At 40.2% G+C, this 14,022-nt stretch overlaps 1 protein-coding gene across 3 annotated transcripts in view; it reads right to left on the reverse strand.

Moving 5' to 3' along the window:
• ZNF438 (zinc finger protein 438) overlaps positions 1-6,932 on the reverse strand; it is a 202,071-nt gene extending 195,139 nt beyond the window's left edge. For all 3 annotated transcript variants that reach the window (XM_088789521.1, XM_088789514.1, XM_088789511.1), the window contains exons 1-2: positions 6,779-6,932; positions 388-485 (exon numbers count right to left, since the gene is read on the reverse strand). The gene's annotated coding sequence lies outside the window, so the exon portion shown is untranslated. The remainder of the gene's footprint in view (positions 1-387; positions 486-6,778) is intronic.
• Between the last annotated feature and the right edge of the window lie 7,090 nt (positions 6,933-14,022).

Raw genomic sequence — 14,022 nt, forward strand, 5'->3', positions numbered from 1 at the left:
AAGAGGGAACAATAAAAGACCCAAAGTCTGAACTTTGGGGGAACACCTACTTTCAAAGCACTAGAAGAGAAAAAAAGGCAGAACATAAAACCAGTAAGGAGAATTTGCCATGGAAACTGAGGGAACAAAGCCATTTATTAAAATTATGTTATTTAGTACATTTGTTTTTATTAATAAAGTGACATAAAAAGTAATTTTAATAACTATTAAATTATTTCCTCAGCATTCTTTTGCATGTAGGTTCAAGAGTTAATATTCCCTGACAAATAATACACTATGAGCAAAGAGAGCTGAGGCTAGTTTTACATCTGCTTTACTTTAACCTTTCTACACAGGAAAAACAGTCTTGATGACTTTGCCCAGTTTTTAAACTTGGAATTGTCTTACCTGGAACTGAAAAGTGCTCACACACGATGAGATGAATCTCGTGGTGTTGAAACTTTGGAAACCTGGCATGGAATTTTCTTCTCAGATTTGAAATTCACCTAAGAAAGATCTACACTTAGTACACAAATATGTGGAAGTGTTCAACCTCATTACCAATCCAAGATATACAAATCAAAGCAGCAATAAGAGAACCTGAATAGTTTGGAATAATGCTGGTTTCTAATGCTGGCTGCTTTGATGTTAGTTATACTGTGAAACAGTGCTGGAGGTTCTAAATTGGGACAAACTCTATAGGAAAGTAATTTGGCAATGCATTTCAAGAACCACAAAATATCCTGGCTCTATAGTTTTTGGAATTGGATTTGAAATCTATAAAATAAGGGGGGGGGGGAACTACATGTATAAGTGTTTTTGTGTCACCTTTATTTACAAGATATTTAGTGTACCTAGAATGGCTATTAATTAGTTCAGTAGCTTATTGAGGTTGCTGTCCCTAGAAGCAGAGCCTGAGATGGGTGTTGTTGTGCAGTGATTTAGTGAGAGTACTTGCAGGTAAAACCTACAAGAGAGCGAGGGACCCAGGATGGGACTGAGGAAGAAACAAGTTGAATATGTGGGTTCAACTAAAGTCCAGCCTCAGCCTGAGTCCACAGGGAACTCTGCAGTGTGAACAGCTCCATAGATTGTCCCTTGAACAAGTGTCTGGCATTTTGTACAGTGTCAGTCATTGGCTGACGGGTAAAATCATCCTTGCATTTCCAGACGAGGCAGCTTCTCTCACTCTGGAGAAGGGTTCAGCTCACAGCACCTGATGGATGGAGGCACTGCTCTGGTAAAGGGGGTCTGGACACTGGTAAGCACCCCTCTCCTCTCCAGGTTGGAGACTATGATTGATAGGTCAAATCCTGCTCAATTATAAAGTTTCGTACTCATATAAGGCAGAACTCCTGGACGCCAGTCAGGTTTTATCAGCCTAACCTTATTTATTTTGCTTCTAGGAACAGAATGCCCTCTTCTCTGCAAATGACTTCTTCCAGTGGGAACTGCTAAATTGTTTCTGCAATATTCCCCATCCCCTTCTCTCCACCCCATCATCTACTACCATTCTGCCCAGAAGTGGCTAGCTAAAGAAATTGACAAGAAAAAGTGTGTGTGCGTGTGTGTGTGTGTGTGTGTGTGTGTGTCGGGGGGTGACACTGGTACATGGAAGGCAGAAGTGTGGCTTTTAGTGGTTCGAAAACTGGACCATATTGTATTTTGCCATGTATAATATGCACTTTTCTGCCCAAATTTGTGAAGGAAAAATAAGGATGTACATTATACAAGGGTAGTTCTAATTCTGTATCTATACAAATGTTTCTAATTCTTTTATTTATGCTTATGAGTTAAAAGTGTAACTCTAGAAATCAATAATGATATCCGTATGCAAAATAGTATCCTGGAATATGATAATCTGTTTTGTTGAACTTACGACGAACTTGCAACGAGGAAGAATTCTTGGCCTTCTATGATGCATACATATCAAAAATTTGTTACCAGTACATAAAATTTCTTCTACCTTGTCTCAATTCTTGTTTTGTACTTATTTGTTACGTAAAATTTATTGTAAATGCTAAGATGCATAAAATGCTTTATAATACAAAAAACAATACCTAAATGTAAACAAATAAAAATTTGAATTAAAAAATTAAAATGAAAGATTTTTCCCCTGAAAGTTTGGGCCAAAAACATGGGTGCGCATTATACATGGCAAAATACGGTATGTCTGTTTTTCTTGTTAGTGCCAATCTGTTGTATCACAGTAATAGAATGGGTGAGTCAGAAGCTTGTCCAGTCTCCTTTGGGAGCATCTGCCCTGTTTTGGTTTAAGCTATGGAGTGTGTGACTTTTACTCCAAAAAGGTACTCCTTTATGCACCCCATTGAATGATACAGGTAGTGGAGAATCTGGCTGGTCTTTTGCATATGGTCTTCTCAGCTTTAGTTTCCACTTCTTATCTTTTTGTTTATCTTCCAGGGAATTTTAAAGAGAAATTGGGAAGAATCTCAAAGCTGTCAGGAATGGTCAGTCTTCTGCCAAGTTAATTCAGAAGAGTTTTTAAATGGGGGAAAAAGCTATTTGCACATTTGAGAATTTATTTTGAGAACTTTTAAAGTGATGTCTTTTTACTAAAGACTTTCTGTTTAAACCAAATATTCTTATTTCTATATACACTTTAGAAATTAATGATAAATATGCAAATTCAAAAGTAATAAGTGAAAAGCACTGAGGCTTTTCCACCTGAAGCCTTAAAAACACTCAAAAGACCAGGAACTCAAATGGAACCTGAGATGATGGAGAAGCATAAAAACTCAGGAAGGACTGAAGTGATCAAGTGCTTATGTTTTTAATTCAAATCCCCATTCTACCACTGAACATCTGTGACTTTGGAAAGGTACTTTCTCTTTCCAAGCCTCAGTTTCTTCAACTATATAATGGAAATGATACTTCTTTACTCCCTGGGGCAGCTTAGTGGTGGTGAAGGCCAGGGGTGTTTATCCTGAAGGCTCTAGAGTCAGAATGCCTGGATATTAATGTTGGTTTCACCACACACTAGCTGTATGACCTTTGGCACATTAGCCCCTCCATGCCTCAGTTTCCTTTTCTGAAAAACGAGCATAATAAGAGTACAAGGTATGATCACAAAATACGGTGTTCAAATAAAAAAAAAATTATTATAGTAAAAGACACATTGCCATTAATCCCCCTCAAAATACTCCCCCTAGCTTCGAACACACTTATCTCATCATTCTTGCCACTTTCTGAAGTAGTTCTAGAAGTCCTCTTTCGTGAGTATTTTTAGTTGCGCTGTCATGGCTGCCTCAATGTCCTGAATCACTTTGACTTTGGGGAAGAGCCAGAAATCACATGGTGCCATATCCAGTGAATAAGGTGGAAGAGGACATACCATAATATTTTTATTTGACAGAAATTGCCATATAAAGGTTGGACAATTAAGTTGGCGAATTCATCCTAGAAAAAGTGCTCCATACCGCATTGCTGAATATCACTATGGTCACCTTCAAAGTACTCCCGTTGGGAAGCTATTCACCTACACGAGCACCTAGTCCACCCTTCAAAGCAATTTTGGAACTCTTTTTCTGGAATGGTCATTAGAGCTGTCGTATTACTCTTGATGTCCTGAATGTCATCAAAATGTATTTCATTCAATATTTCCTTTATCTTCAGGTAAAGAAAGAAGTCACTGGGGGCCAGATCAGGTGAGTAGCGAGGGTATCCCAATTCAGTTATTTGTTAACTGGATAAAAACTCCCTCACAGACAGTGCCGTGTGAGCTGGTGCCTTGTCGTAATACAAGAGCCATGAATTGTTGGCGAAAAGTTCAGGTCATCCAACTTTTTCATGCAGCCTTTCCAGCACATCCAAACAGTACACTTGGTTAACTGTTTGTCCAGTTGGTACAAATTCATAATGAATAATCCCTCTGATATCAAAAAAAGGTTAGCAACATTGTTGCAACAAGTTCCAGAACTTAATTGTCCAACATTGTGTACCAGAAGCGATGTGTGACATGGAGCATTGTCATGATGGAGGATGATTTACCACACACTTTCAAACACACCTTCTTTTAACCATAGCTCACACTCGACTGACTGCACCGAACAAGTTGAAACTTGTCACACACTGTTACCATGTTTCCCCGAAAATAAGACCTAGCCGGACAATCAGTTTTAATGCATCTTTTGGAACAAAAGTTAATATAAGACCCAGTCTTATTTTACTATAATATAAGACCCAGTTATAATATAACATAACATAATATAATATAATATAATATAATATAATATAATATAATATAATATAATATAATACTGGGTCTTATATTAATTTTTGTTCCAAAAGATGCATTAGAGCTGATTGTCCGGCTAGGTCTTATTTTTGGGGAAACATTGTACTAAGTTTCCACGCGCCGCTTCCCACATTGAAAATCCCTGCCTTTCAGCTGGATGACACTCGGCAGCAGCATTCACTGTATTGTTTGATCACAACGAAAGGCTCCATGTCACACATCGCTTCTGGTACAGCAATTTCTGTCAAATAAAAACATTACAATGTGTCCTCATCCACCTTATTCACCAGATCTGGCACCGTGCAACTTCTGGTTCTTCCCCAAAGTCAAAATGACCATGAAAGGTAAATGTTTTGAATTGATTCAGGACATCGAGGCAGCCATTACAGCGTAACTAAAGAGACTCATGAAAGAGGACTTCCAGAACTGCTTCAGAAAGTGGTGAGAACGATGGGATAAGTGTGTTCAAAGTGAGGGAGAGTATTTTGAGGGGGATTAATGGCAATGTGTCTTTTAATGTAATAAATTCTTTTTTATTTAAACATTAACCATATTGTTTGATCACACCTCATACTTATCTTCTAGGAAGTGATTTGAGGATTAAATTAGTTAATAGTGCTCAAATGCTTAGATGAATACTTGGCACATAGTAAGCATTAAAAGAACGTTGGCTACTAATTTGTTAGATATTATTATGATTTTTAAATTAAATAATGTATATAAAGAAAATAATAAGTGTTCAATAAATTCTATAACAAGGATTTGATCTGTACATATTTCATAGCAAGGGATTTATTCTATATAAACACCAACTAAGTTTTTCCAATTTGAGGTCATCATCGTTTAGAGCATATGAATCCTATCACATGACAAGATAACGAACACCTTATGTATGAAATATTGACAGGTCTCTTTATTTTTGTATTATTAATACTCTGGATCTTCTTTCTTCATTTCTTATTCAAGAAATATACAATAATCTCTTAGCATGATGGATCATACTGACAACACTGAAAACAAAACAATCAGCAAGAAACAGGCTTTAATAAAATTAGCCCTCCTGTCCAAGAATGAGAAGGAAGGAAGGAGGGAAGGAAGGAAAAAAGAAAGGGGAGAGAGAAAGAGAGAGAGAGTAAACAAATAGGACATAAAAATAAAATGGTTTCATAAAAATATTATCAATATGTAGCTTAGAAACTGAATAGATGGTATCTCCAATTGATCTTAGAAGTTAGTCAACACTGATTCAGTATTACCTAGGCTAAAAGGGTATTAGAACACCACCTCATTTCCAAGCAAATGCACATATAAATTTTCTTTTTAGTAATTTCATGACTTAAAGTAAGGCCTTGAAATCCATTTACAAAAGATAATGTAAACACATTAAGTGTTGAAATGTGTCTTTAAGATAATGATTATAAGATAGGTGTTTCTCCTGTAATGTGATCTGCGTTGCCTTACAAGACTTTGTGCTCTGCAAAACCATGTACTAAAGTAACGGAGTTTATGAAGAAATAAGGTTGGAGCAGGCCACTCAAAACTATGCAACTTTGTAACCAGAGCAGTAGAAAAACAAAAATTGTTCCTGGAACAATAACCTCAAGAGCCCAGTAAGGCAGCTCTCAGAGAGTCTAGAAAATGCCACAGCAGAACAAAAGACTGGCAGTGTTGGCAACATTTACATTAGAGGAGAGCTGGCAGGGCTGCGACAGTCCAGGAGGAGGCGGGAGGCTGGGGGAGGTGACTGAAGGTAGGCCCTCGGGGCTTCACTTCTCTAGGGGGATTGCCTCAGAGGCTGGTGATGTTTATTTTTTTTTAAATACAATTTATACATTCCTAGTGCTCCTGTGGTAATCAAGCTGAGTTTTCTTTTTCATTTTCTGCTGAAGGTTATAATTTGATTGCTACTATAACAGTGCCCCTTGACTGGAAAAAAGACGGTGAACCAATGCTCTTTCCTGGTTCTACAAAGCTCATTTCCTATTGATCAACTGCATGTGAATTAATTTGCCTTGTAGGTTATCTAATGTAACCAAAATGGTGTTAAGAAATTTTATACATTTTTTAGAAAAATTACAAAGCAATTTACTAAGGAATGTGTTGCTTTTGACTACCTGAAAGAGTTATAATTTGAATTAAAGTGCTGAGGATCTTTGAGGTAACTGAGAAATAAGCAAAACAGTGAGGTGATGGAGCCAAAATAATAATAGAAGAGATTAATACTTCGATAATAATATCTAATGCATTTCTGGCACGGTCTACATGCTTTTCATGGATTAACCCAGTTAATCCTCACAGCCATTTTTGTAAGGTAAGTTTTTACAACCTCACTTTCACAGCTAAGGAAACTGAGACACAGAAAGGTTAAATCACTTGCCCAGGATCATGTAAGTGGTAAAGTGGGATCTGAACTGAAGTACGGCCCAGTCTCTCTGCCTGCCGGCTCCCGGTGAATCCCTGAATTAGGCGGGTGTAGATCTCCCCAGGCATGGGCAGAGACATGTAGTAAGAGGGAGCAGTTGTGAGAAAGATTTTAGTTACCTGAAGCATGGAGGAAGAGAGAAAGCATGCTGGGCAGACACCACAGCTTCCCTCGTATAGTAGTTTGTGTGCTGTCATCTCCCACTCCTTGTTCCTCACAGATGTCAGCCCCCAAAGTCCTATGCTTTTTCATGCTTTCATACCAGCCCTGACTCCTGGGAGGAAGAGAGTGTAGCGTTACTTTGGTTATAAAAAAAAAAAAAAAATAGATACTGGAAGAACAGCTTGACTATTTCTCTAAAGTACAAAGGGATCTTTCTGGGGATCTTTGGGAATCTCCAAATGCATCATTAACATTTTCCCAACTTCCTTCTCTCCTGGGGAGGTGTCAGGGCGGGGGGCATGAAATGAAATAAATAACATGAAATAGAGGAAGGACTGTTGAATAAAGACAGACCCAGAGCACCGATGAGGACCCGCCTGGCATTCCAGCAGGGAGGGGGAGGAGGGTCTCTTAGGTGCAAAGAGCTTCAGGTTAACTCCAGGCCCCGCTCCAGGGACAGGCTGAGGAGCCCGAGGAACTAAGTGGCTTAGACTTAACATCCATGGGTCTCTGCTCTTTTTACCCGCAGCCTGTTTCCAGCTGTTACCAACTTCAAAAAGATTAAAGGATTGTGGCTCATTGAGGAATTGGAGAGTAGGAGGGTATTTATGGCTGATCCTAAGGCTTAGGAGTCGGAGAAGGAAGGAAACCTTGATCCCAAGAAACAGGTGGGTACAGTGGAAATCAAAGCAATGGGACAAACCCAAGAATTCTTGGAAAAAAAATTAACCCAAAGCCAAGAAGCAGCCCAGGGGACAGCCATCTGGAGGCCAAGCCCCTGCAGTGATCCCACACCATCCTGGGGAGGGGGTGGTCCCTTCTTTAGGAACTGCTCACTCGGTCCTGGGAGCGAGTGGTCTCTGTTTCCATCATGTGAGAAAGATGAAGAGACCCAGGAGACCCTGGGGCCTTTGCACAAAGGACAGAGATTCTGGAATCCCATGTTAAAACTGGATGGCATTTCCCAAAACAAATATTAGGGTGTGTAAGCACAAATGATGTAACAAAGGAAAACCATTCAAGGAACCACTTTTAGCTCAATACAGTTAAATGATGAGGCATACGGGAAAGAGAACAGATATAATGGGAAAGACTGGAACTCAGTTTTATCAGAGTTGATTCGTTAGCCACCAGGGATGATGTTTGGCTATGAATCTAGGATCAGTGCTCAGGAAGTCCATGTTACTAGGTTTAGAGATGGGAGACAGGAAGAACCAGCCAAAGACAGGAGATGGGCATTTCGTTAATGGGAGCCGGCAAAGGGGTGGGGTTTAGGTCTGCATCTCCCCAGCTGTGTCCCCCTGACCATGCTCACAGGGCTGACGTGATGTGCTAGTTCCCAGGGCAGACTCCTGGGCCCTTCCCAGACCTACTAACCCAGGACTTCTGGTGGCAAGGCCCAAGAATCTGCATTTTAAGATGCTAAAACTTTAACATTCTTCTACATACTAGTACTGGAGAACCACTGGCTTGGTTTTTATTATTTATCATCTAGAAATTTGGGTGCCTGGATAGTAAATGAGAACAACGATCCAATTATTTACCATAACCATGAGACTGAGCATCCATAAACCAGTCATAGTGTTATAACTGAACAAACCTCGTTACGATGGCAACGTCCCTAACACACCTAAACGTTATTTTGCTGCATAGTAATTAGACGTAAATGTGAATCTGTTTCCCTAAATGAGTGTGATTCATTTTACTTCGAAACATTTTTTTCCCAGCATTTCTGCAGTCAGCAGGAGAGAAAGAAAGGCATGAGCCAGAAAGGGGTTGTAAGGACACAGCTGAAGAATACCAACTCTTACTAGCATAGGATTTGGGAGGTTAGGACTGCTGTTTCCTACAGATGAGCTAGGTAGTGGAGAAACAAGAAGTCATAACTAATCTCTTTCTTTCCTGAATAGAAGGTAGAGCCAGCCACTCACCAGTCTCGGTTTTCCTGCCCCAGATAAGGGCCCTCTTAAAGCCCCAGGTCCCCGATTCCTTCCCAGAAGCCCAGCATACTCATCATTGAACTTTCCAGAGCCCTGCTCCTCCCTCCCCACGGCCTGCCTGGAGGGAAGGATGGCTGGGTAGGCCATCACGAGCAGTACAGCACTTCCAGCAGGGCAGGAAGATTCACATCCTAGGACAGAAGAGTCAGATGCTGTCCGGTCCAGACCTCTCATTTTGCTCATGAGAAAAGAGGCTCTGAGAATTGAAATGACTTACTCAAGGGCACAGGACTCATTCCGGGCAGCTCTGCACCTTGGAACTCCTCGCACACTGTTGTTCCTCCTTTTCCATCACGTGCCTGAGCTGGTTTAGCTCTGACCCGGCAGAAGGTGAGCAGGTGACTCAGGAGACGTGTACACCAGGCACAGCTGGGCCTTTGAATAGCTTCCTGCTCTCCCTCCCCAGCCCCTCTTCACCAGATCACTCCTCCTAGGAATCACCCCACTTTACTGGCATATTTAAATCGCAACTCACTTAGAATCAGTATTGGCGGCAGAATCTTAAGCACTTGCAAAATTAACATGGCACATCTCTCACTCTCCATTTGGCTGACTATGGAACATCACTTTTTGACTCCCATTTGTTATTTTCTAGCAAATGCTCTTACCCATTGTGGCCAAAGGGACCAAAATTAAATTCCAACGTTGCTTGTGTTAACTTTGAAAGGCTGAGGTAATGTAGCTTGGAAATAAAACAAGGTTCTGGGGACAGATGTTACTCCACTCAGTCCAGTCTGGTTCAATTTCTATGCTTAGGTCATCAGCAGGGGCTGGGAACTTCCTGGGAGATTAGACTTGGTCCCTACCAATGAGGGCTATTTCCAGGTAAGTTTAAGAGTTGTACAGGAGTGTCCTCAAGTCTATCAGAACCTTTACACTTAAGAATAGCCATGCTCCATAAGAGCCTGCTGGAGAAGTTTGGAGGAAAAATAATAAAATCGCTAGTTACTTCTCCATCCAGTTGCCAAATAGCATAGGGAAGCATGAGGGCATATGTTTTTAAAAGTCACATCTGTTCTTCTCTATAGGTGAGTTTTGTTTCAGCATGACTAAGTGGATGTGAAGATGTCTAGCTGTTAGTTGAAACAAGTCCTTTACAAGAGTTTATCCTCAGCCTGAAAAACTCCCAGAAACATCACATGAGTATGCTTAGCTCCTGTCAAGAGATACTCGGTTGCTATATAGGGGAAAGGGAGGCCTCCAAGTACCCGGGTTCCAGCCAAGAACGAGCAATTTGGCAAGTTTACCAGGGCAGACTACTAGACAATTCTTCTAAAAGTTGTCCTGGAATGGTGAAAGCTTTGACTCTAAAGACCTTATCCAAGAAATCCCCCAAGGTCCCATTCCATCATGAACTCTACATTTTTCTTTTTGGAGCAGCTAAATGTTCCTGTCAAGAATAGACCCCATGGTTGCAAGGAGAAGAGAATGACATTTTTAGTGGGGATTCAGTCATCACTTCAGTCCTCTGCAAGAATGGGGGGGGGGGAAGGTGTTAGTGGCATATAACCAAATATAATAGTTTTAGCTATGCGAAAGTCTTTATACATCTTGGAATTTTTGAAGCTAAAGTTGTCTGTGCCAAGATACACTTGGGCAATACAACCTGAGAAAACAAAGTTTTAAATAAAGCATTCTGACATCTTTTGCTAATGACACATGCAATTTTGTAATCGACCAAACTTATGACTTTCCAGCTTGAGAGAGTGCAACACCATAGGTGTCTGGCCCCAAACCAGGAAGAAAGTTGGGCTTGGCCTCACCCCTCGATTCTCTGTGGCAGCTGATACAAGAGGCCCAGACACAGACAGATAATTAATACATCAGCCCCTAAGCTGAGAAGTTTGGGGGACCTGTTCCCATTTCTTTGGTTTCTAAATATAATTATGTGCAAAAACTTGGGCTGGGAGTGAGCAATGCTGATGTGAAATCGTTCTGGGCCCAGATGAAGGTGGGATGAGCTCTCCTTCATGCTTCAGAAGTTGCCCAGGAAACCCAAAGTCATCTTTCTGTAAGCGAATCACAGTAAGGGCTCCATGTTACCTATGAGAGCCAAACTCAAAGTTAATGTGATTTTCTGCAGTTTAAACATTCTAATTAAATACCTGAATTTATTTTTTGGAAGAAAGAGAGCAGAACATTTATTTCAGTCATAGAAATAACCATGTCTTTGGTTTGTATTAAAGACTGTTGGTCTCCCAAGCTCTGTTTGAAATTCACAACATGGGAATTTATAGAATTTTCATAAAAGCAATTGAAATTACAGCGTCTCCATGAACTCCCAGGGTGTACTTCTATTAACAAAAGATGTTTTGCTTTACTCACACCTGCTCAGTTCTCCGTGGGGGCTCAAGCAATACACATTCCAATAGAGCAGCGTCAATAAAATCAAATAAAAATTAAGTTCCAAGGAATGAGATGGAGATATTACCACATAAACTGTGTTTGAAAAGGAGCTGAGCTCTTGGAACTGGCTAACTTAGTAGAAAATTGTTGCAGAAAAATAGATTTTTTTCAACCATAAATCATACAATTTTGACTTTGTTGAATTCTCTACCCGACAACTTGAACACATCTTCCCTCTGTCTCTCTGTATGCATGTGGGTTGTGTGTCAGGGAGGGAAGGAAACAGGTGGGGAACATTTGCAAGAGGTAGGAGAAAGGGATAAAAGAACTAGCAGAATAGGAATTTCTTTTTTCTCCTTGCCTGTTACTGGAAAGAATTAGGGAGCTTTCACAAAGTCTACCAAAATTAGTGTGTTTGTAACTCATTAGATTACTGTCTTAAGAAAAGAAAACTCATGTTTTCTTTACTCCAAATCCGTGAAATCCACTTCTCTTAAGAAGTTTTCTGTCTATGGGGAGATAAGATCAGAACTGAATTCCCTCTAATTGCCAACACATTCGTACTGGGTTTCCCCGAAAATAAGCCCTAGCCGGACCATCAGCTCTAATGTGTCTTTTGGAGCAAAAATTAACATATGACCCGGACTTATTTTACTATAATATAAGGCCGGTTCTTATATAATAAAATATAAGACCGGGTCTTATATTAAATTTTGCTCCAAAAGATGCATTAGAGCTGATGGTCCGGTTAGGGCTTATTTTCGGGGAAACACGGTATTTACACACAATATCGATATGTCTAGGCTTCTGTTGTTGTTATCCTGAGAGTCACAACGCATCTAAGGAACCCTCTCTCTGCAGAGTATTACATGAATAGTCACCCTCCCTCCACACACACAAAGTCACATGTATCACGTTGAACTACAAGTAAAAGGCAAGGGCCTTTGCCTCGAAAGAGATTAGTCATTTGGGGGTGCAGGAAGACGACAAATACATGAGTGACAATTTTATTTGTGAGAGGGAAAGTACCCTGTTATTTACGATTTTTTGGCTGCTTTTGAAAGAAAGAGGATCCTAAAGAGGACTCTTTGCAAAGTGAAGGGTGTGAGGGTGGCAGACTCAGACTGGCAGCCTTGGGAAAGGCTGGGTCATTGCTGTGAAGGGGGAAACAAGGAGAGCAAAGTCAGGCTGCCCGTGGCTGAAAAGAAGCTCTGGGTGGGGATCGAGATGTGCAACGGGGACTTCTATTGATTTTTCATTCCTTAATTAATTCACTGTTTTCAGACATTGTTACTGAGCACTTGCTGTGTGAGCATCTCTGTGCTAGATACTGGAGATAAGGCAGACACTGACCCTCAAGCACCTTCCGTGAACTACCTCGCTTCCTTGTGGAGCAGATTTTTCTCTTGGAGAAGGTAGGAAAGAGCTTGGGAGACTTCGCCAACAATTACACTGGGTTAGAACACCGAGGCTGCCAGAGAGGACAGCCACACCTGCCTTACTCACATTTTATAGGGGGTGTCCGTAAAGGAAAAAAACCAATGTGTTGGCTCTTACTTGTCACAACTGACTTGGTGACCAAGAATTGTAAGCATCTAAAAGTAGGAAGAACGTGCGTAGTTGCTCAGGAATGTGGAGGGAAGGGAATAGTTTGCTTTGAATTGCTGTAGTTACTTCTCAGTATAGTAAGATGGTTTTATTTAGTTAGCTTGTTCTTTCACCTTGGTCTGAAACAGTCTTTGGAGTTTAAACCTCTAGAGCAGGTTTTCAATGGAGATGTCCCAACAAACTGGTATATTGGAATGAGTTGTGAGGCATGCAGTAATTTCTTACTAATAGTAAAGCTCCAAAAGTGCGCAAGTGAAGCCACCATGTTTTTTTAACGAATATTGTAAAAGCTTGGATAACAAAAAACAGCTCTTCCTCCCAAATGTCTCAATCTTTTCCATTGCTGTGATACATGTAGTAGTCTATGTTTATGTTTACATGCATGACCCAATGGGTGTTCCCAGCTTGGTAGCCGTAATGAAACTCCTTTCTGTCCTATTCAAGAAAGAAATGCAAGTGAACAAGAAAGAGATTATTATTCCTTAGGACTAATTTGGGCTCAGTGGAAAGAGTACTGTGATTGATTGATAATGTCTGCCATGGACACGGGAAGGGGTGTGGTATTGCATTGCCACATATTTGCCATTTCTGAGTTAGATAATTTCTATGAGTTCTTTGCTGTTGAAGCTCTTCAGTTTCCTTTATGTTGTAGTCATCTGTGTTGTAGTCTTCTGTAAGGTTGTATCTTACACAGTTTTGATTTACTCACATCTCTTAGCCTGATCAGGTCTTGCACTGACGGAGACTCAACAATTTGATTGCTTTACGTACCATTTAGCTGAGTGCTCCTAATCTGTATGCTCTTAACAGTTATTGTCGTAAAGGTGACACCCATGGCAACCTAGGCCCCTATACCACTCAATATAGAGTAAGGACACAAAATATTTTTCTTATTAATTGTACTAATACGATATAATAAATTTTGATCAATAGTAAAACTGAATTCAACCAAAAATTTCAGGCAATGCAATATTAATAATTTTTTTTTCAGAGCCAATGTTTTTGGGAACCCACACATGTCAACTTTCCTAATATGGTGAACACATCCTAAAGGACAAAATGGAGACTGTGGGAGCATCTCATAGTCCTCGTTCTAAAGATCATTTGAATGGGGAACATTGGGTCAGAACTACATGAACTCAAGGGAGCTACTAGAAGTTGCTCTAAAAAAATTAAAATTAAAAAAAAACAGGCTCTCAGAATATTTTGTTGATAGTGACTTCTTAATGAAAAGACCAGTTAAAGAA

This window comes from Rhinolophus sinicus, chromosome 1 (genome assembly GCF_057876585.1).
Source record: "Rhinolophus sinicus isolate RSI-liver-muscle chromosome 1, RSI-T2T, whole genome shotgun sequence".
Taxonomy (NCBI): Eukaryota; Metazoa; Chordata; class Mammalia; order Chiroptera; family Rhinolophidae; genus Rhinolophus; species Rhinolophus sinicus.